Source organism: Furipterus horrens, unplaced genomic scaffold, assembly GCF_987537825.1.
Source record: "Furipterus horrens unplaced genomic scaffold, mFurHor1.1.pri manual_scaffold_1, whole genome shotgun sequence".
NCBI lineage: Eukaryota > Metazoa > Chordata > Mammalia > Chiroptera > Furipteridae > Furipterus > Furipterus horrens.
The window spans coordinates 142,548,811-142,571,761 of NW_028327171.1; the positions used below are offsets into that span (position 1 = coordinate 142,548,811).

General features: G+C 36.1%; 1 pseudogene; it reads right to left on the reverse strand.

The window, feature by feature from the left end:
- Positions 1–1,632: 1,632 nt before the first annotated feature.
- Positions 1,633–22,951, reverse strand: part of LOC150021993 (large ribosomal subunit protein mL48 pseudogene) — a 53,078-nt pseudogene continuing 31,759 nt past the window's right edge.

The following is a 22,951-nucleotide window of genomic DNA, read 5'->3' on the forward strand; positions in this document are numbered from 1 at the left end:
CACCAATGGTAAATAAATAAATTTTTCAAAAATGGCATTACATATCATTACAAGTTGCAATAAAGGTAAGAAAGAAATATATTATTATTATTATATTATGCATATTATTAGTATTAGGATTCTCCAGAGAAACAGAAACAATAGAAGTTGTATACATATGGAGATTTATTATGAGGAATTGACTCATGATTAAGGAGGCTGAAAAATAACATGACCTGTTATCTGCAAGATGGAGACTCAAGAAGGCTGGTGATGTAATTCAGCTTGAGTCTAAAGGCCTGAGAACCTGGGGGACAGATGACATAAATCCTACGCCAAGAGCAAGAGAAAATAAGATGAGATGTCCCAACTCAATGAATGATGCAGGAAGGAAAGGGATGAATTTCTCTTTACTTTACTTTTTATTCTATTCAGGACCACAAAAGTTTAAACCAACCATATTGGGGAGGGTAATCTACTTTAATGAGTCTACCACTTCAAATAATAATATTATCCAGAAACACCCTCATAGACACACTCAGAAACAATGTTAAAACTGGGCACCCATAGCCCACTCAAACTTACACATAAATAAGCCACTGGATTTAGGAGTCCCAGATAAAACACAGGATTTTTGTATCAGGCCACCCTAACTGGACACAATTTTCTTCATTGACTTCACTGAAGTACTAAAGAAATTATGCCTAAAACTTTATCAATCATTTAAAAATTATGTTCATAACTCTTAATTTTACTTCTAAAAAGTTTTAAAGTAAGAGATGTTATATTCTCACACCAAATGATTTGAATAAAGTTATTGACAGTGAGAATAGAGTGAAGAAAGCTGAAAGGTATGTAGAACAGATGGTAAGGTTTATGTATCCATAATCAAATGGTAATAGTTTTATGCTCTTTCAATCAGTGCTGATCAGAAAACTAACATTCAGAATCATAGAACTGTATGATTAACCATGAATGCTTATGTATATGTGTGGGTCTCCACATAATGGTGGAGTTCTCAATGTTGTTACTATAGAGTATGTTTAATCACATAAAGCTAAAACTCATGGTATATTTTGCAAGGAACACATTTAATTTGCTTTTTTGGGGAACTAGACCATAGTCTGCTTAGTTATTTAATATATTTTTATTACCATACATAAAAATTGATTTTTATTGCTATGTAGTTTCTTAAATTTTAATGAGTGTATACATTTATGTAACCACCAACACAATCAGGAGACAGCTGTTCTATCAGTCCCCCAAACTACCTCATTATTTCTTTAGTAGTTAAACTCTACCCCACCCCAACCACTGGTAATCCCTGATCTGTTCTCTCTGTATCATTACAGTTTAGTCATTTCACAAATGGAATCATATACTGTTCTCTCTCTCTCTCTCTCTCTCTCTCTCTCTCTCTCTCTCTCTCTCTCTCTCTCTCTCTCTATTAGATAAAGGATACCTATGATTTGCTCAAAGGAAAGTGATGACAATTGGCACGCACTCTTCCACAGAGGAGAGGAGGCATTCCTGGCTTTGGGGAGGGGTTTTATATATAAGGGTCAGGGTGTCCCACTTCACTTGGTCACCCAGGCAGCTCTTCTCCTTGACACTCAATATCACCAGTGCTGGCATGAAAGATTCTGCGATGAACTAGTTCGCCTTGGTTAACAGTTTTGCCAATTCTGGCCAAGCTTTGAACCTTCCCTTGAAGACTTCTTCAGTGTGCTCCCCCTTCAGAAAGATTGCTGATCTGAACCACTTGCTCACAGAGGGTAAGATTGAGTCCAGGGACATTTTCCTGCCTTGGGCCTGGAGCTGGTAGCACGTCCGTGGTTTCCATAGGCATCGCCTAACTTTCCTTGACTTTAATGGAAACATGGTTGCAGAGGTTGTGAATATATTCAGCATAACTCTCTGTCAGAGCCATGTTGTATGCAGTTAGGTCAATGTTTAAAGCTCCATATTCATAACCTGTCCGCAAATTAATGGGTCTCACTTCTACTTTTTCTTCTTGGGCTCCTGTGTTTTAATTAGATGCTTGCAACTTCCAATGCCATGGGTGGGCTTAGTCTTGTAGTGTCACCTGCAGAACAGACGGGATTCTCTCATAATGTTTTGACCCTTCAGAGGGTAAAAAAGCTTGCTTAAAATGATACCACTCCTCACATACAGTGTCTTTCCCAGAGCTCCGTTCGTCCTTTGCAGCTGCGGCCTGTTACTCTACAGGCTGAAAATCGGCCCAAGCAGCCTCTGTCCCTGGGCTGCTGTGAACCCTGCAGTTGACTTGAGCAACGCTGGGGTCAGGGGTGCCAGTCTCCATGCAGTAGACTATCTGAGTATGACTTGTGACTCTATATAATCTTCCCTTCGCATCCCCGAATTCAACAAAGCTTCAGATTGAAGACAGTATTTTCCATTTGCAGTTGGAAATCCACGGTTACGAATGTGAAAATACTGTTTTTGATTTGTGGTTGATTGAATCTGTGGATGCGAAACCGAGGATAGAAAAAGCCAACTGAATTGGAAGAAGAAAAAAAAATCCGTATATAGGTGGACCAACCCAGTTCAAACCCATGTTGTTCCAGGGGCAACTGTGTGATTCTAAAAAGGTATGTAACCTTTTAAGATGGCTTCCTTGGCTCAGCGCTCAGCCTTTGAGACGCATCTTGGTTATTGTATTGTAGTATGCTCTCTTTTTTTATTGCATGGATGTATCATCATTTGTTTATTCATTCACCTGTTGAAAGATATTTCTGTTATTCAGTATGGGGTTATTATGAATAGAGCCACTACACATATTGTGCACAGGTTTTTGTGGATCCATACATTATTCTTTCTCTCAGGTGGATAACCAGGAGTGGGATTGGTTAGTCATCCTGAGTATTTCAGTTTTCCATTAGCAGTGTATGGGTTCCAGTTGCTCTGCATCCTCACAAGTACTTCATCTGTTTTTTAATTTAGTCATTCTAACAGGTGTGTAGCTGTATCTCATTGTGGTTTTCTTTTGCAATTTTCTAGTGACTGATAATTTGAACATTCTTCTCTGCATTTATTAGTTATTTGCATATCCTGTTTGCCAAAGTGCCTGTTCAATATCTTGCCCAGTATTTAATTGGATTGTTATTTTTCCTGTATTATGGATAAAAGTCTTCGGTGGTTATGTGATTTGTAAATATTTCCCCCAGTTTGTTCTTTATCTTTTCATTCTATAAACAATGTCTTTCATGGTGAAAACATTTTAATATTGATGGAGATATTTATCAGTATCTTCTTTAATGGATCATGCTTTTAGAGTCAACACAGGAAATAAAGATTTTTCTATTTTTTTGTTCTAAAGACAATACTATTTGTTGAAAATACATTCCTAGCTTTATTAACTTGTTTTTGAACTTTTGACAATTGCCCATGTTAGTGTGGGTATGTTTCTGAAACATTTTATCCCAGTTATCTACTTTCTTCAACAATGCCACACTGTCTTGATTAATTTAGCCTAATATGTCTTATCATCAGCCAGTGTGATTCCATAAACCTTTCTTATTTTTGCTATTCTTCTGTTATCTTTACATATAAATATTAGAACTGATATATAAGTAATTGTTTTGGAATTTTAATGGACTTGCATTAATTCTATAGATCATTTTAGGAAAAATTGATATTAGTATTATGTTGAGTCTTTCAACCATTAAGATATCTCTATTAATTTAAATCTTATTTGATGTATTCCATCAAGTTTTGTACCTTTCAGCTGCAGATCCTGTGTATATTTTGCTACATGGCTAAATGAATATTATTATCTAGGGGGTATTGATTATTTAATTGTGGAGGTTTGATAATTTAATTAGTGCTTCCAATTGTACATTGCTTCATATAGAAGTGTATTTTTTTGCCATTGATATTGTATCCTGCAAAGGTATTTTTTGTACTTTCTTAAATTTTATATGTAGACCATAATGTTGTTTGTGAATAAAAATGGGTTTGTTTGTTTCTTTCTAATCATTAGGACTTTAAATTTCTTTCAACAGTAGTTGGGGCTTCTAGTATGATAACTAAGAGTGGCAAGAGTAGAGAATATCATTGCTGTTTCTGATCCTAGCAAGAAAGAATTAATGTTTAAGCATTATGCTATCTTTAAGTTTTTTTCTTGATGTCCTTTATCAAATGTAGGATTCTCTTCTATTCCTGATTTAGTGAGACTTTTCTTATCATAACAAAGGTCATGAATTTTAAAAATATTTGTCCTACATTAATTGATGATATGATCATGGGGACTTTCTAATTTAGACTATTAAGACAGTATGTTACATTGAATAATGATTGAATATTTAACTAGCGTTGCATTTGCAGGATAAATTTTACCTAGTCATATCCTCATGTTCATGAGGAATTGGTTTCTACATTAAAAAATAAAATGTTTTTACTCTTTTTATTTAATGTTAGTATCAAGGTAATGAAGCCTCAAAATTAGTAGGAAATGTTTTCTCTTCTATTTTCCAGAAGAGATTTTATAGAACTTGTGTTATTTCTTCTTTAAAGTCTGATAGGATTCATCAACAAAATTATTTATAGCTGATGATAGCTTTCTTGGAAATTTTTAAATTATAAATACAATTTAATTAATAGTCATGGAAATATAGTTACCTATTTTACATTGTGGGAGTTTATAAATTGAGTTTCTAGAGGAATTAATACATCTCATCTATGTTATGAATTTATATTGTTAGAGGTTTTTTTTCCTTGCCTTTTTTATTGTTGTTCTTTTACAGTTGTCCCAATTTTTCCCGTTGCTCTCCCCTGCCCACCCACACCCTGCTCTCAGAACCAATCCCCACCCTGTTGTCCACGTCCATGGGTCATTTATACTAGTTCCTTGACTAGACGTTTTCCCTTCTTTTCCCTCTTATACCCCTCCCCCCTCCCCTCTGGTTGCTGTCAGTCTGCTCCTTGTTTCCATGCTTCTAATTCTATTTTGCTTGTTTGTTTTGTTCATTAGGTTCCTCTTACAGTGAGATCATATGGTATTTATCTTTCACTGCCTGGCTTATTTCACGTAGCATAAAACTCTGTAGTCTCTAATTTTCTTTTTACTATCTATACAAAAGGTAATGATATCAATTCCTCCATTTCTGTTCTAGGTAGATTGAATCTTCTCTCTCTCTCTCTCTCCCCCTCATCCTCACCCAATGATATGTTTTTATTGAACTTAAAGAGAGAAAGTAAGGGAGAGAGGGAGAATCAATAATGTGAAAGAGAAACATTGAATGGTTGCCTCCTGTATGCACCCCAACCACGGATCACACCTACAACCTAGGTATGTTCCCTGTCTGGGAATCGAACCCACAACCTTTTTTTGGTATACTGGATGATACTCCAGCCAACTGAACCATCTAACCAGGCCTCTAAATATATTGCTATATGTTTATTTATTTTATTTTTATTTAAATAACTAGTTTTCATCTTAATTATTATTTTGTATCTGCTCGATTTAGGTTTGTTTTGCTTCTTTTTTTCTGGTCTTTACGTGGAAGCTCAGATTATTGACAGAAGATCAGCGTTCCTTTTATTTTATTTTATATTTAAAAATATGTTTATTGATTTTAAGGAGATAGGAAAGGGGGGAGAGAGAGAGAGAGATTTCGACATCTATGCAAGAGAGAATTATCGATTGCTTGCCTCCCATACCTACCCCAGATGGGTATTGAATGCATAGCCTTGATTTGTGCCTTGACTGGAAATCGAACCCTCAACCTTTTGGTGTATAGGATGATGCTCTAAGCAACTGAGCACATTGGCCAGGGTGGGGGATCAGTGGTCTTTTAAAAAATATATACTACTATAAATTATCCACTAAACACTGCTTATCAGCATCATATTTTTTTTTCTCTGTTGTATTTTTATATTCTTGCAGGTCAAAATAGTTTTAATTTTCCTTGGAATTTCCTTCAACCCATGGACTAAAGTTTATTTGGACTAAATGGACTAAGTCTATTTTTGTTCGTTCTACATTTGTATTTGTAAAAAATATGTATTTTTCTATTGTTGGAAAGAATATTCTTTAAATGTTAATTAGATCCATTTGGTGAAAGGTTTAATTCAGCTTTTGTATACCCTTTGCTTAATTTCTATTTATTATTTCTTTTCTTTACATATGCATATATATTATTTAATCTTTATTGTATTTTTTCTAATACCATTTAGTCCCCTTATATCCACCTCCCCCCCCCCCCCAGCAATGTAATTGTTATGGTTTGATTGTGTCCCAGCAAAATAGTATGTTGAAGTCCTAATCCCCAGTGCCACAGAATTTGATGTCATTCAGAAATAAGGCCATTGCAGATGTAATTCGTTAAATTGAGGTTATATTGGATAAGGTGGGTCCCTAATCCAATGTGACCAGTATTCTTATAAAGAAGGAAAATTTGGACACATACACACAGAGAGAATCTCATATAAAGAGGCTAAAAGCCAAGGAATGCTAAAGACGGCCAGCAAACCCCCCAGAAGTTAGGCGAGAAGCATGGAATAGGTTTTCTTTCATAGCCAATGGGAGAAAACAACCTGCCCATACCTTGATTTCAGACATCTAAGAACCAGAAATGTGAGACAGTAAATTTGTATTGTTTCAGTCACTCATTTGGTGTTACTTTGTTATAATAGCCCTAAGAAAATATTACAGAAATGTTGGTATCTCTAACTATAATTGTAGATTTTTATACATCTTCTTTCAGTTATGGAAGTCATTGTTTTATGTATTTTAAATGTCTGTTATTACATATAAGCACATTTAGAATTGATATATCTTCTTACTGAATTAACCCTGGTCATATATAAACGTTGAATTGTTTCTCTCACCATTGGCCCTTCTAGGGCCTGGGCTACGGTCTGTTAGTTGACTTCTCACATATTTTGTTATGCTGACTAGAATCTGATCCATTTGTGCACAACTTGGAGGTGAACTCAGGAGTTTATAAACAACGTCAGAGCTTTGCTTCTCTGAACTCCTCCCTCACGGTCTGCACAGTATTTTCTAGATCTCTGGGGTTCACCTCTTTAGTCCTCTGACCAATAATCTGGGGATTTGGTTGACCTGCTCTGCTGTTCCCTTTGGAGATGTGCCCCCCTTCTAGGGCTACAGTGACAGTGAAAGAGCTTGAAAGAATCAGAGGTTTGCTACTTCCTGGGGATCAGAGCTCCCGTAATGGGAGAGGAAGATTCCCCTCATGGGGCCTCCATTTTGCTACAGTTACCACCATTACTAGATTGCTCGGTGGCTGATGCACAGTAGATTGATAGAATTTTTTAAAATGGGAGAAAGAAACTACAAAACAAAACAAAAATAATGAATTTCTACTTGAGTGCTAGGCATTTCCTTTCCTTCTCTTTAAACCAGAACAAGAAACCTTCTAGAGCTGTCTCTGTCTGAAGTCTAGTGCCCATTGCTAGATTTGGTTGCATTAAGATTGGGTTGGAAACACCAAGGAAATATTGAGATGGTAAACTCACTGTCAGATCATTGATATTTTATTCCCCCCTAATCTGCTTTGATAACTTTTTAGAGTTTTCAAACAGTAGTTCCATGCATGTTTGCAGGTTGTATAGTTCTATTCTGTGTCATAGACAGATGCTTATACCACATTATTTGGAAAAAGAACTCCAGGACTCTTGCTTCTTTAACCCATTTGTGTCACTGTATATTCTATAATATTTCCTAAGGGGCGGCTGACTGACTTTTATGCACATCAGTTTCTAAGCCAGACCACCTTTGTTCAAATGTTAACTCTACTACTTACCAGCTGTAGGGTACTTGAACTCTTTCTGATTGTCTTTTCATCTTTTAAAGGTAACAATGATAATAACAGCATCTCCCTTTCCGTGAGTTACTTAATTTATGTATGAAAGTGCTTGAATAGTTTGAATAGTTTTTAGCACATAGGGAGCACCATATGAGATTTGTTGTTATAATTTTGATATAAAAATGTCATTTCTTACTCACCTTCCTTATTGTACAATCTAAAGAATATGTATTGAATTATAGTAGAAATATTAGGATATATGTGAAATCACTGTGTTCATTTCAGACTTTGTAAAAATGCAGATTATCTCTTTCTGGTTTAGATCACCACTTTCTCTTTGTCCTCACTTTCTTTGATGCATAACATTAGAGTGTCCTGTGAAGATGCAGCACTCATGACCTGGTCTGACCACTGTAGCAATTAAATCACATAATCAGAAAACTAATTCCATAACACTTTGCAAAGGTTATTAATTGTTGCTGTATATATTTCTGAGAAAGTCAAATATTGGGCAAAGGGCATAGGCTGATAGTCATTCATCAGCCAGGATTCAAAGGGAAACTTAACACCAAGCTTCCTCAGGATGAAGATAACAATCGGAAGACTGATGCTATAATGTGGGGATGGGGGAAGAACAGACCATCTCTCCCTTTTTCTCCTCTCTCAGGGTAGGTCACTAAGAGAATACTTTAGAGGTTGCAGATAATTATTACATATTTTCACTAATAATAACCACAAAATTTAAGACAACAATCAAAATAGAACATACTTATATACTTGATGCCTAGACAAAACAAGAACATCACATAATTCTGTTTGAAGGATATTATTAATGGTGTTTAGCTTGAAGGAAAGTTTTAGAAAAGTTTATGGACTCTGATTGAGTCAGAACCATATTTGTGTGTATGTGTGTGTGTGTGTGTGTGTGTGTGTGTGTGTGTGTGTAATAGTTGAATGTGTGAGTCCTTATTTGTTTTGGAGCAATTTTCTTCAATGAGATAAGTGGGTTAAAATAACTATGTATTAACTTACTTTTTAAGAATAAAGGAATCTTGACATATAAGAACAATGTTTCAGGTAATAGCTTGAGTAAAACATTTCTAAGGGAAGGCATAATTGTGTGTTCTTTATCTGGAATGCCAGTTTTTCAGTAACTGCTATATATAAACACTCTAAAATGAGGTTATAAGTGGTTAACAATCATTAAAATTTATAACATATCAATACATTTAACACCTGAAAGTTTTTATTTAAAATAAGAAACAAACAACAACAACAAAAATTTGGATTCAGGTATTTAAAAACAAGACCCTAGCTGGCTTAAGCAGAAGGAAAATTTTGGTTCTCATGAAACATTGCATTCAAAGACAAGGCTGGTTTTTGGCATGGCCATAATCATAGCTCCATGATATCATCACAAACAGTTTATTAACTTTCTGTCTTTGTTCAGAAGTCTCAGGTTGTTTGGTAGTGGGTAAAAAGAACTTGTGTGTGTGTGTGTTGGGGTGGAGGGGAAAGTGGAGCAGTCTACCTTCAATGAGAAGAATATTCTGTCATTGACATTGCTTAGAATTGTTTAGAATTGCCAGTGAATTGTGACAATAAAAGTCATTTTTAAAGTAAGTTTTAGTATTATTTTAAGTCTCTGCATGCAGTGCATATCATACTGTCTGAACCCAGAGTGCTGCTGGCTCTCACAATTTCCAAATTACGTGGAAGGAAGATAGTGGCAGCAATTCCATCCATCCCCTATATTCGTTTAAGAAGAAACACACCTGCTTCCCTCCTAGGCATCTCAGGGAGCTTCCTGCTGTGTATTAACCCTTCTGACTGGAACCTACATGTCTTTACACCTATGCCTGGGGTTAGAGGAATGCTCCTCAGTGATTGGTTTAAGCCAATCAGGGTTCATGCTAACTCTACCCATACAATAGGAGTAGGCATAGTCAGGGGGCAGCTTGCTACAGGACATTTAGTGATGTTTTCTACTAAAAGAAGGATGGATAATTGCTGGACAGTTCAGTAAATTTTCCTGGGAATTCTTTATGAATTTTTATCTAAGTGCTTTGGTATAAAAATGGAAGAGTTGATTATTGCATGTGACTTATAGTCACAAGGTAGAATTTTTGACCCACTTTCCTTTTTAATTCCTTTTTTATACCATGATATACACAAGAGAAACAGACACAAAGCAAATTAGTCCTCAGAACACATGTCACTTATTACATCTATCTATGCTAACTCTCTGACCAACAACATACATGGGATTTTAAGTGAGTTCCATGTTTGCATCTGTATTTGGTTAAATATATGAACTTTTGTTCAGTATTTATTTGTCTTGCCAGGATGAATCAGCAAACACAGAGCACACTTAAATTTATCCTTGCGAAGTAGTGACATAAATGACTTTAGACCTTTTATATGTATCCTTTCAAGGTATTCATGTTTTTCCATGTGAGCTTCTGCAGAAAAAAAGCAAATCAAAGAATTCTACAGTATTTACTATTTTGCCAGTTGGTTAATTCTAGCAAGCCTTATGTGACAGTTATGGACCATACCAGAAATCGACCAACTATGGTTCATGGATCAAATCACACCCACTCTTAGTTTTTGTAAAACAAACAAACAAACAAACAAACAAAAGTCTTATTGTGACAGAGATCATTTGCTTACATATTGTCTGTAACTACTTTCACTGTACAATGGCTCTGAATATCTAAAATATCTACAGTCTTGCCTTTTACAGAAAAATTTTTTTCTGACACCTGGGCTATAAAAATAGCTATATTTATTGAGTACTTGCTATTTGCAAGTTAAATGGTCTAAAGGCACAATATGATATGATTTTTACAATGAAGTCTTACTATAATCATTCTAGAGATGAACATAACAGAAATAGAGACATAAATAAGTAGCCCAATGTTACCTAATCAGTATGCAAAGAGAGCCAACTGGAAACTAAATAAAAAAAAATAAAATAAAGCCTATTTATTTATCCACTGCTTCCTCACATCCTGAACATTTCTAATTTGTACTAGGCACAAAAATAAAATATGGAGTAGTGGAAAGAGCTGTGAATTGGGAAACAGAAACCAAAGCTCCAGGTCTGTCTTGTCATTAGTTAGCTATAAGGATAAAGAGATCATTTCAAATTTTCTGTCATAGCTTCTCCATGGATGAAAGGAAGCAATGCTATGAGAGGACCACTGAGGTCTCTTTCAGTTTTAAATATCTAAGATGTGAAACTATCTAAAAAACTTAAAAAAGCTCCTGTTTATAAAGAATAAAATAGATTTGATGTCGTCGGCAGTCGTCCGTCTCGAGAGACGATGGTGTAGCTTCTTAAGAGTCTATCTGCACCGCCGAGAATGGCTGTGCAGTCCGACTCGGGAGTGACACGGTATCTGTCTCCTCCCGTGTTGAATCGACATCTTGCGATGACGCTGGAGTGTCCTCTCCAGTGAAGCTGAAGCTACAGAGCCTGGGCAGGGTGATATGGAGGGTCTGCTGTTGCCCATGCAGCAGACCCCCCCTCTCTTCGCAGCTGAAGGGTCCAAGGGAAAGACGGAGTCAATACAGCTTGGCTTCAGGTGCGCCGCAGGAGTTGCCGGTGTTGACTACAACGTCAAACCGCCTTAGGGACTCCGGCTCCAGATTTTCTGTCGGGGTTTACTCCCTTAGCCTTTCCCCTGAAGAGGTATGCCGCAAGGCAGCGGAGGTTTTTTGGAGTCAGAGTTTTCCTTCTCTGATAGATTTGATGTAATCCTAACAAAATTTGCTCAAATCTATATAAAGGAAGTAATTACATAACAAGAAAAATATTGACTATAGTTGAACTGGTTATCATATGGATGCTGGTTATTTGGTGTGTTGATATAAAAACAGGTCTGAAGAATTGATTTGGGGCAAATCTAGACCTAATGTCAAAATATATTGAAAATATATAGTAAGAATTATGTGCTATTTCTGCTTGTACCCCTCTGCCTTCTCTATATTCTATATATGATCATAGGTATTTGATTATATTTTAAAATTAAATAACATGAAAAGTTTACTTAATTGTCCACAAGGTTAAATTACAGAATGATATTCCCTCTTAAAACAATGATGGACAATTACTGCAGGCATCATTTGGAATGGAGAATTCTCTGGTTTTGGTCCCTAAATTTCAGTTAATTCTGTGCAACTACAGAGGAACATATTCTCCATAATATCTTAACTGGTCTTTTTTTTTTTTTGAAGAACATGAAGAAGTTTGTCCTCCAGACATTTCTTCTTGATGCTTCTCAAACTTGACAGTTAATTTCAATGAATGTTAATGAGAATTCTCATCTTTGAGAGTGACTAACATATGCTGAGGGCCACAGACAAACTGGAACAATCTGATGTATGTATTTGTCAAAGGCTATACATACATATGAGAGAAAGCACAGAGATATATGAAAACATGGGTCTCTTTGTGGTATAAGTAAGTCTATCAGCTAATCAGACTGGAAGAAACCCCTCTGTGTCAGTCATGTAATGAAGAGATATTAACTGACAACTTTAAAGACAGTGACAGGATTAGGGACCAAGCCAGCCTGCTGCTTCCACATCAAATTAGTATTGTGAAATTTACAAAGCTCCTTTGGGGGAGTTTTGGTGGAGGTTTTTGTGTGCAGGAAGGTGGCACAGTTGCTTTCTAAAACATGGACCTTTGTGCATATGTGTATGTCTGTGTGTACATGTGTGCACCTGTGCATGCATGTGTGGTGGGTGAATGGGCCATCCATTCTAACTTATAAGTCTCAAGAGACTCTAGAAATATAGAAAAATAAAGATGAAAAATACCTGAGTATGTTAACCATTTCCTTCAACTCTGCTTAATTTCACCACACAGAAAGCATCATAGAAACTCCTAGAGAGATAAGACCCTCAGGTCATAGTCTTTGGCAAAAGCTGGCTCTTAATCTCTAATCAGCCTATATAATTATAATGCAGACATTTGATTTATTCAAATGTTAAACTTGTGTTCATGATGGTGGTGGTTGTACGTATTTGTGTGGTATGGGTGATTGGTGATTGTATGTGCTTGTGTGTATATTTCTAAGGGACATGTGGAACCATGGTGCAATGGCTGAGATCAGATCAACCTGTTTAGTACTGACCGAAAGACATGATTGGAAATAAGTGAAAATATCTGAAATAATTAATGTGTTACCCTCTGCTTCAATGTGTGTATATGTTTGTGTGTATCATTATTTTTAGTTCATATTATTTTATCAATCTACTATTAATTCTGTATTAATAATAATAATATTGTTTGAGTATTAATGTTCAAAAGAAGTAGTATTTTTAGGACTTCTATTGAACATTTATTTTTAAAAAGATTTTATTTCAAATTTATGAAACATTTATATAATAAATTATCAAAAGATATAAAATTACATCATCTGGTTATATTTTTTCATGAATATACTGTGACTTTTTCACTTTGCATAGGTCTGACTGTCAACCTCAACCTTTCCAAGTGACATTTTCATTTACAATCTTATCATTTTATAATTATTACTTTTCAGAACTCCTAGGGAGTGAACAAAAGCTTCCTCTTTGAATTTCCATTGTTATGGTTCTTTGAAGAACAAATTAAATTTCAACCCTAGCCAAAATAAACTTTAAATGACAAAGTAAACCTAGAATTATGCGAAAAAAAAATCTAGGGAAAGCCTGACTCTGGATATCATAAGTTCAGGTGTATTTAAGATAATTTACTACCATGTTTTCTTTTCTTTGTGCAAGGCTGTGGTGCCATATGCTCCCTTTGTAGTAGAAAAGGGAGGAAAGAGCTAAGGTCTGAAAAACATTACTACAGAATGAGCTGAGGAAACTAGTTAGTATATCATTCTATCCTGTCCTGAGAACAAAGACCCAAAGCTGAATTTTCTTCCCCAGCTTAACTCCCATCTATCTCTTTTATGTACCCTTTTCCTATTAAAGTCAATAATATGAGGGGATATAAGAGGAGTCTATAGTCTGAATCTACATAGTTAAATGCTTTGGCTTAATGTACTAATAAAAAAAAAAATTTAACAATCCCTTTTGGCGTATGGGACCATTCACCTAAGTTTCTCCCAAGTACCTTGACCCTATGGAAGTAAAATAGACAATTTCATTTACCACACAGAACTGATATATTAAATGGACTTAAGTACTTCACATTTATTAAAATTATGGTTTAACTTTCACATAAAATCACTCAGTAAGCTCACTTGGATCTGTCTCTGTAAGTTGCCATATTAGAGAGCCTTTTTTTTTTCCTTCCCCCACAGTTCACCATATTGCTAAAATAAATTGCCTTCCCTCCTTCTTTGTTTTGGCTTCCCTTGTGTTTTCCTTTGATTTTTCTGTTTATTTCTCTTATCCTCCTTCTTGCTTCTGGATTATTACCTTTGCTCCTGCTGGCTGTATACACACCTTAAGGTTGTACTGCTGCTCAGTTAAAGAAAGAGTAAAAGTTGATAAGAATGCTATTGTATTTTTATTCTGAAAAACAATGGAAATGCAGTATCATGAACATATACTTTCATATATGTTCAGAATTTTCTGAACCAAGTGCATTGTGAAGGATATTTTAGAAACATCACTTGGCAAATTTTCTCTTAAAGGGGCCTGGGTATCCCCTAATTTGATAATATTTCTGAACTCTACCACTGTTTGTGACATAGTATGATTTTTGTTTGTTTTGTAATTGACTCTTTGTTTTGCTAAATACTAAATTTTATCAGTTTTATAAAAATTGTTGCTTTTTTAAGTTGGATTTTTTTTTTTTGCATTTTAATTGTTTTATCCATTTGGTTCTATTTTTCCTTTTCTTTTTGTCCTTTCATAACTTTTCAGATTCTTTATTTTAACATGTTAAATGGATATGTACATACACACATATATAAACTAATCTAAAGTGTTAAGAAAGGTGTTGGCATTATCCCAAACTTCCTTTGCTGATAAAATGTTCTGAGGTCTTTGCATCAATAAATGAAAAAGGGATTATGCTGGCACTGGGTGCTACATCTAGTCTCTTGATGCAAGACTTATTTTAATTTTACTATTCCAGTATGTTTTCTGATCAGTGGAAGAAAGAGCCCAGGATATGAATTCTCATCTGGGAAATAACAAAATAAAAATAATGAAATAATTCTTCAATTTTCATATGTTGACATACTTTTATATTTATATCAAGATTATCAGCAGCTCTTTTCTCTACTTATAGATAGAGAATCTGGAGCTAAAAAGGGAAGTGAGGTGCTCAAGGGCATTTTGTTGGTATCTTTTAAAACTTAATACCCTGGCTCAGTTGGTTGAGCATCATCCTGTAATTGAAAGGTGTGGGTTTGATTTCTGGTCAGGGCACAAACCTAGGTTGTGGATTTGGTCCCCGGTCTGGACACATTCGGTAGGTAACCAGTCGATGTTTCTCTCTCACATTCATGTTTCTCTCTCTCCCTTCCTCCCTCTTTCTATCTCTCTCTAAAAAAAAATCAATGATCAAAACTATGAACAATAAAATGGCAATAAATACATATCTACCAACAACTGAATCTAAAAAACAAACTAAACAAATAAGAGCAAAGATGGAATCATGGTTATGAAGAGCATTTTGATGCAAGCTAGATGGGAGAGGGGTGTAGGGGAAGGGATGAGGAAGAGAGGGGGATTAAAAAGTACAAATAGTTACAGAATAGCCATGGGGGTGTAAAGTACAATATAGGAAATGCAGTATCCAAAGAATTTATACGCATGACCCATGGACATGAGCAATGGTGTGGAGATTGCCTGAGGGAGTGGGGGTTGCTCGGTGGAAGGGGGCAGAGAGGAAAAATCTGAGACAACTTAATAGCATAATCAACAAAATATATTTTTTTAAATAAAAAATTAAAAAGCAATGAGAAAATTTTCTTGGGTGAGGATTGAAACAAAATAAGACTTATAATTTAGGAGTTGATGTCATGGTCATGACTTTCCTCATCCTACACTGTTGACTTTTGGGCTTCTGTACAACTGAGTCACAATAGTGTTTAGTGACTAAGCACCAAGTTTCTGAGAGTAGATAAGTTTGAATTAATATTTCATTTATCCCACTGTGTAGCAATGTGACACTGAAATGCTGATTGGGCAAGTTACTCAATATTTCTAACATACTAGTTTTGTAAAGTAGGAAAAATAATAATATATTCTCTCTCTCTCATATATATATATATATATATATATATATATATATATAGGCCCTGGCTGGTTTAGCTCAGTGGATTGAGCGTCGGCCTGCGAGCTAAGTGTCGCTGGTTCGATCTTCCAGTCAGGGTACATCAGAGAAGGAAAACTCTGACTCCAAAAAACCTCCGCTGCCTTGCGGCATACCTCTTCAGGGGAAAGGCTAAGGGAGTAAACCCCGACAGAAAATCCGGAGCCGGAGTCCCTAAGGCGGTTTGACGTTGTAGTCAACACTGGCAACTCCTGCGGCGCACCTGAACCCAAGCTGTATCGACTCCGTCTTTCCCTTGGACCCTTCAGCTGCGAAGAGAGGGGGGGTCTGCTGCATGGGCAACAGCAGACCCTCCATATTACCCTGCCCAGGCTCTGTAGCTTCAGCGTCATCACAAGATGTCGATTCAACACGGGAGGAGACAGATACCATGTCACTCCTGAGTCGGACTGCACAGCCATTCTCGACGGTGCAGATAGACTCTTAAGAAGCTACACCATCGTCTCTCGAGACGGACGGCTGCCGACGATATATATATATATATTTCTTTTTCTCTTTCTTTCTCTTAAGGGAAATTATCATGGGGGCTGGCAAGTCTAATATCTGTCAGACACTTGTTGACTGGGGGTTTGAGAAAGAGTTGAAATCACAATCTTGAGCACCAACTCTATAGGTCGGTCCAGAAACCTGGAAACTCAGGCTGGATGAATACAGTACAGTCCTGAGACAGAATGCCTTCTTATCTGGGAAATCTTAGTTTTGCTCTTAAGGTCTTCAATGATTACAAAAGTCTCACCCATATTATGGAGGGTACTCTCATTTACTTAAAGCCAATTGACTATAAATGTTAATCACATCTACAGTATACCCTCACAGCAACATGTAGAGTAGTGATTAACCCGACAACTGCGCACCATCACCTGGCCAAGTTGACACATAAAACTAACCATTACATGTTTTAGTGTAGAACACTAGTTAATGTGTGTGGAAATTGAAGCTTTTTGAAGGAGCAGAATCTGTAGATATTCCTCTCTAGGCAAACCCTGGGAGTCTTCCATTGTTCTTAGACTCTTAATATAGATGGCCATAGTGATTAAGACCTCTGCTTTTCAATTTTTCTGCTCTGCTGGTTAAAACCATGTGGGCTTTGACAATTTTCTAATTCCTAGGAGGCTTGGACTCCTTACCAAAGAGGATGCTGATACTTTTCTCATGGAGGGAAAGGGTTTGCTAGGAGAAGAAAAAAAGTAATACATTAATTCCCAAGATCAATGTCTGGTATAGAATAGTAGTCCATCCTAGTTAGCTATTTTATTATTTTATCTGACCTTCAACATTGTTACTAGGATGATGAGATAATTTTGTCAAAATTGGGACATAGTTGAGGATGAGTAAGAGGTGCGTGAAAGTTTATTCCGGTAACACAAGCAGAGGCTGGTGACCAGGGAAAATCAGGCCGTATAGTTAATCTATCTGTACTGAAATTTGCTGCAGAATTCCTTTCAGAGTTGAATGTGCTTAATACGTTAAGTTTTTTAATTCTTTGAAGTTTTTTTTTGTTCTTCACAACTACTTAGTCATCACATGTAGTTTGATTTTGGCAGCTAAAATGGACAGAACTGCCTTAGGCAGACTCTACTCATTTATTTGCGGATAGGTGATGTTAGAGAAAATTTAATTTTTCCTGAGGGTCCCCGCAGATGAAATTTAGCTAGTTTTATGACATCAAATTTAATTTCTTGCTGCTATTATTCAGCATTTAGGTATACCCACATGGAAGCTAGGTCTGCAGCCAGATTCAAATCACTAAATAGATGATATTTATAATTATCTCTATTTTTTTAATAAGCAAGATATTTTCAGCCTCAGGAACTCCATGTTGCCATAACAATACTATGATATGCTTAAAACATATGACATATGGAATAGAGATTCTATGGAAGAGAGATAAAACCCGCTTGATAAATGCCATGTAATACATCTTATTTAACTGTTCATATATTTCTTGCTCTTTATTCCAATTAAACCCTATTTTCTCACTCTAATTTTGTAGAAGTGCTAAAATTCTCTCACTTTTGGCTTTCCTGCCATAATAGGATATCATCGATAACATCTGTAACACCAAGTTCCAAATTTACACAGTCTAGAAGAAATGAACATGGTTCAATCAGAGAGGCAGATCCACTAGGAGTGATATAGATATAGAATACAGAATTTAGTAAATAAACTTGACATAATTCTGGTTAGTGGTATATATAAGCCCGCAATACATGCATCTGATGATGGGCCTGACATCAGCAAAGGCCTCAGCTGGGAAGGCAAATGCATGTAAACTGGGGAAATCAAGAACTAACAGGAACCTGTGAGGGCCAACTGGAACCACGCCTATCTTTCACTGCCTCTAGTATCAATGATGCAGCTGATCCCCAGGGTAAGCTGGCACCCCTTCTATACACGTGACTAGCCCAGGGTTCTGGGAGTCAAAGAAGGAGATCCCATAAGTCCGGCTGCTGTCTACACTGAGAAGATGAGAAAGAACATTGGCAGTCGTACAAGTGAGTAGTTACAAGGCCTTCCCTACAAAGACTTAAGCAAAAAAAAAAAAAAAAAAAAATGCCTGCTTCTTCACTTCTGCCTTGCAAATCTCATATAAATTTCTCTTGTTGTCAGCTCTGACCCAGGCAACTTTATGAAAGGGGATTCTGGGAGATAAAGTTATAGCTAAGCTAACACTGGATAAAGACACTAGAAATGGTTTCAATAAATTTCTCATGGCTAAGTGTAAATTGGGATGTGCTGAAATAGTTGCATTTCTGTAACTGTTCTTACTCCCATGACTATGGAGGCTCTGCTATAATGGAGTCTTTTGTAGCTAGTCTTGGAGACCTGCTCATTGTTTAAGACCTACATGCTGCCAAAATTTAGTAGTGTCAGAGCAAGACCACCATCTACTTTCAAGATCTAAGTTCATCTAATTTTAAGACCCTATCCTCTCCTACATAAGTAGAAATATATAAAGCAAAACTATGAAGAAATTATTTAGGTCACTCTAATGTTCAAAGAGCAGGATGTATTTAATGGTTAAGAATAATGGCTCTGGAATTAGCTTAGGCTTAAACTATGGCTCTTCTTCCTACCAGTTATAATCTGTGGGAGAAGTTAACCAACCTCTGTTTCAGCTTTCTCATCTGTGAAGTGGGGATAATAATAACCGCCTCATTAGGTGTGGGCATTAAGTATTCAAACATATAAAGTACTTAGTTTGATCCTGTGCTTAATAATTCTTGGCTAATATAATTATACCACGACATTGGTATAATTTTGGTATAATCACTTGAATAATAATTAGTTGTACAATACTTTATCAAAGTCCTCATGATTAGGAAAATCAGTGTGTGTTATATTTTTAAAGATAATCCAATCTGCAAAATAAAATGATGTTTTGGATGTGGATATTTATTTTGAAACCACACCTTATTTCTTTTCATAGGAGAATTTTGTCCTGAACCAATTTTATTAAAGAACCTGGTCTTGCCCTGATGCTTTAACCTTCATGCCCATGAGCAAAATTAAGGCATTCTTAATACTCTTCTCTTCTTTATCTCTTTAGTTTTGGACAGGTGAGTTTGGCCCTAAGACATGTGAGAGGGGCCAATTCATATATAACCAGCTGCTTAAAGCTTTTCTTTCCTTTTTCAGTTATGTTGAACTCAAACATATTCACATATAAAATATTTCCATTGATGCTGGGAACCACCAATAACCCCTAAGTGTTGACTTCTTGATGTGTGAGTGAACCCTGCTTGTCCCAGAAAATCCCATTCTGGGGAGTAGTATTCTACCCCACACTTTATTGATATGTGTTAACCTGAGGTGGCTAAAATACTAGGCAGCTGTCTTCCTGAGCTTTCAAAGGAACAGATTGAAACTTGGAGCCAAGTTTGTTCATATTTGACCATTTTCACCTTGTGAAGCTGTGATGGAATTTACCACTATGCATTAGGTGGAAAATGTGAGTAATAGCATTCACTTCAGTAAGTAAAATATATATTTTATTATCATTCTTAACATTGAGGAAATTATGTTTTCTAGCTTTGTTGTACATAGATCAAAGAAGAGACTCATTTGTGCCAGATTTCACTGTATATTAAATGAGCTATTTTTGGTGACATTATGAGGTAACCAGAACCTCTTTTTAGTTTAATTTTACCTTTAACTGAATTCAGATTGCTTTAACTGAAGAGTCAAAGGGCCTGACCTCTAATTCATTAACATAATCAGAAGCACATGCAAGCTACTGGCTGCCAATCCATTTGTGAGTCAGTGACTGCAAGATACGCACAACAGCCTTAGAGGTTTTACTCAGTGGTACTGTGGGGGTTATTAGATACACAGGCAGAAAAAAAAAAAATAGAGAGAGAGAAAGAAACAAAGAAAGTGACTCCATATAGGTTGCATACAATTTGGAGCTCAAATTTTCATAAAGGTGGGTCAATTTCATAAAGCAAGTCAAATTTTAGGTGGATAAATCATTGAAGTAAATATTTCTTGCTTTCACAAACGTTCATCCCTAGGTTTTATTTATTCTATAATTCCTGAAAATTCCAGTGGCAGGTGATTGTGATAGCTTCTCATGAGACAAGCTCTCAGGTGGAGTATTAGTTCTCCAAGCAAATTAACTTTTGGTAAGAATTTAAATAGGGCTACAAATTTGCCTCCTGACACACATATAGGGGTTAGAAGAGAAGAAAAAAAATCCCTGATGAACTGAAATAAGAGCACATAAAAGTGAGTGAAGGCTGAGCAGTGCCTGACCCTTAGGGACTTGGCCCTAGGATGATTTGAGGAATGTGCTCCTTTTCCAGTCTATATTTTTACTTTGTAAAACAAGTCTCATTCATGCAAAAGAAAAAAAAATCAACCAAAACCTTGAGAAATGAATTAGATATAGAACGATTTAGGTTTTTATTTTCTTTTCTGTCATCTGGCAAAAAGAACCAATACATATATGGGATATTGTGAATGTTGCAAATACAGAAATGGAGAGTATCTCAGGAAGTAGACAGCGCTGACCCCACAAGGTAGTGGCTGCAAGCAGTATTGTCCGGTAACATTCTTTATGCAGCAATGTCATTCCACACTTACAGAAATGGCATAATGAGGAGAAGTTGGATTGTCTGCCTGGTTGCTTGGTTATGGTGTCATGATCTTCCTCCACCTTTGTACAGTGAAATCATCATAGCTGATTAACTCTGATTATTTAGCACATTATTGGCTTATTCATGACCACATCTAGGCAGAAAAAGATTTGTCCTTGAAGACAAATTTCATGTTGGATGTCTTGGTCATTCTTAAATTTACATTGGTTTCTTTCTACAATTTAATTCTCTGAATCACATTTCTGTATTGTACGTAAAATTTATGCCTTTGTCTCACAAGTAAGGGCAAGAAATATATTGACATGTTTGTGATCCAGAACCAATCTTTATGCTTAAACTGATCTAAAAGATTCAGTTACTTCATCTTTAAAGTGTTAATTGTGATGCTAAATATCACCAAGAACTTCTTTGCCAATCTTTTTTTTTTTTTTGTACAGATATGTTTTGATAAATCATATAAAGTTGTATCAACTCAGTCCCTGATACAGTAACTGGTAGATAGTAATTACTCAATAATTTGAATGGACTGGTCTGATATTTTATATAAGGCAGCTGAGATTAAATGAGAACATACCTAATGGCTGATATCTGAAAAGCCAGATCTAAACCTTGTGTCATTAATTGTCAGTAACCAATGTGTTAATGGAGACTTGCCATTCTTCTTCACCCATCTTCTGTTACTCATCACTTATTCCACATTGACCTTAATTTCCTCCTACACTCCTGGAGTGAGTTTTCTGTAACACTTCTCAAATCTCTTACATTTCTTGATTTCTCAGTTTTTCTTAGAGCACCATTGCTATCAGCTGCTTCTTTAACTCTTATATTGTTTTCCTTTTTTCTGTCCCATGTTTGAGAGTTAAAACTGTGGTCGACAGAGAGGCAGACTTGAAAGTCAGACAGAAGTCTGTTCCACTCTCTGGCCTAGCTGCCTCTTAGAGTTCTTAGAAATAAGTAAATATTTCTTCTTTATGCTTTCCCTGATCTCTTTTGCCTCCCTTGTTCCTGGTTTTGTTGTTTGAGTCCTTTATTTCTTTGCTAACAAAAATTATGCTTCCTTCTATTTAACTCCATTGTCACTGCCCAGATGTAGTAAGCACTCTCCTCCCAGGGCCATTTCCCCCCAACAGGGCCTCATCTGTCATTATCTTGTGGGCTATAATATTGAAAAATAAAAAAGTAATTTTTCACATTTGGGTGCTATTTGGATTAATGTTCCTGACCCCTTTGGACAAGTTGGCACTGAATATACTGAAATACAGATACTCAATCTTTAATTTTCTACTTTAAATAGAACATACTGACTCTATAACCTTGTTTTTCATTATTTTACCTAATGATTGAAGAAGAAATGTTTGTCTTCTTCTCATATAGTGGGGAAGGGAAACAACTATCCTGTAAAGAAAATAAAACTTTTTACCCTTTGCTCTTCAAGACTACTGTCCTTCCACTTAAGCAGTGTTCTTGGATTATTAATATGAGTATTTACAAGAGAACTTGTTATAAATGCAGAATCTCAGGCCCTACCTAGGCCTGGTAAAATGAAATCTGCACTTCCACAAGATCCCCAGGTCATTTCTATGCACCATAGAGCTTGAGAACTGATTTGAAGCATGTTAATTAAAAGGGTGAAGCCAAAGAACTTGCATGCACGACCCATGGACATGAACTAAGGGGGGTGAGATTGCTGGAGAAAGAGGGGTACTGGGAAGAAGGGAACAAAGGGGGAAAATTGGAACTATTGTAACAACATAATCAATAAAAATATACAAAAATAAATAAAT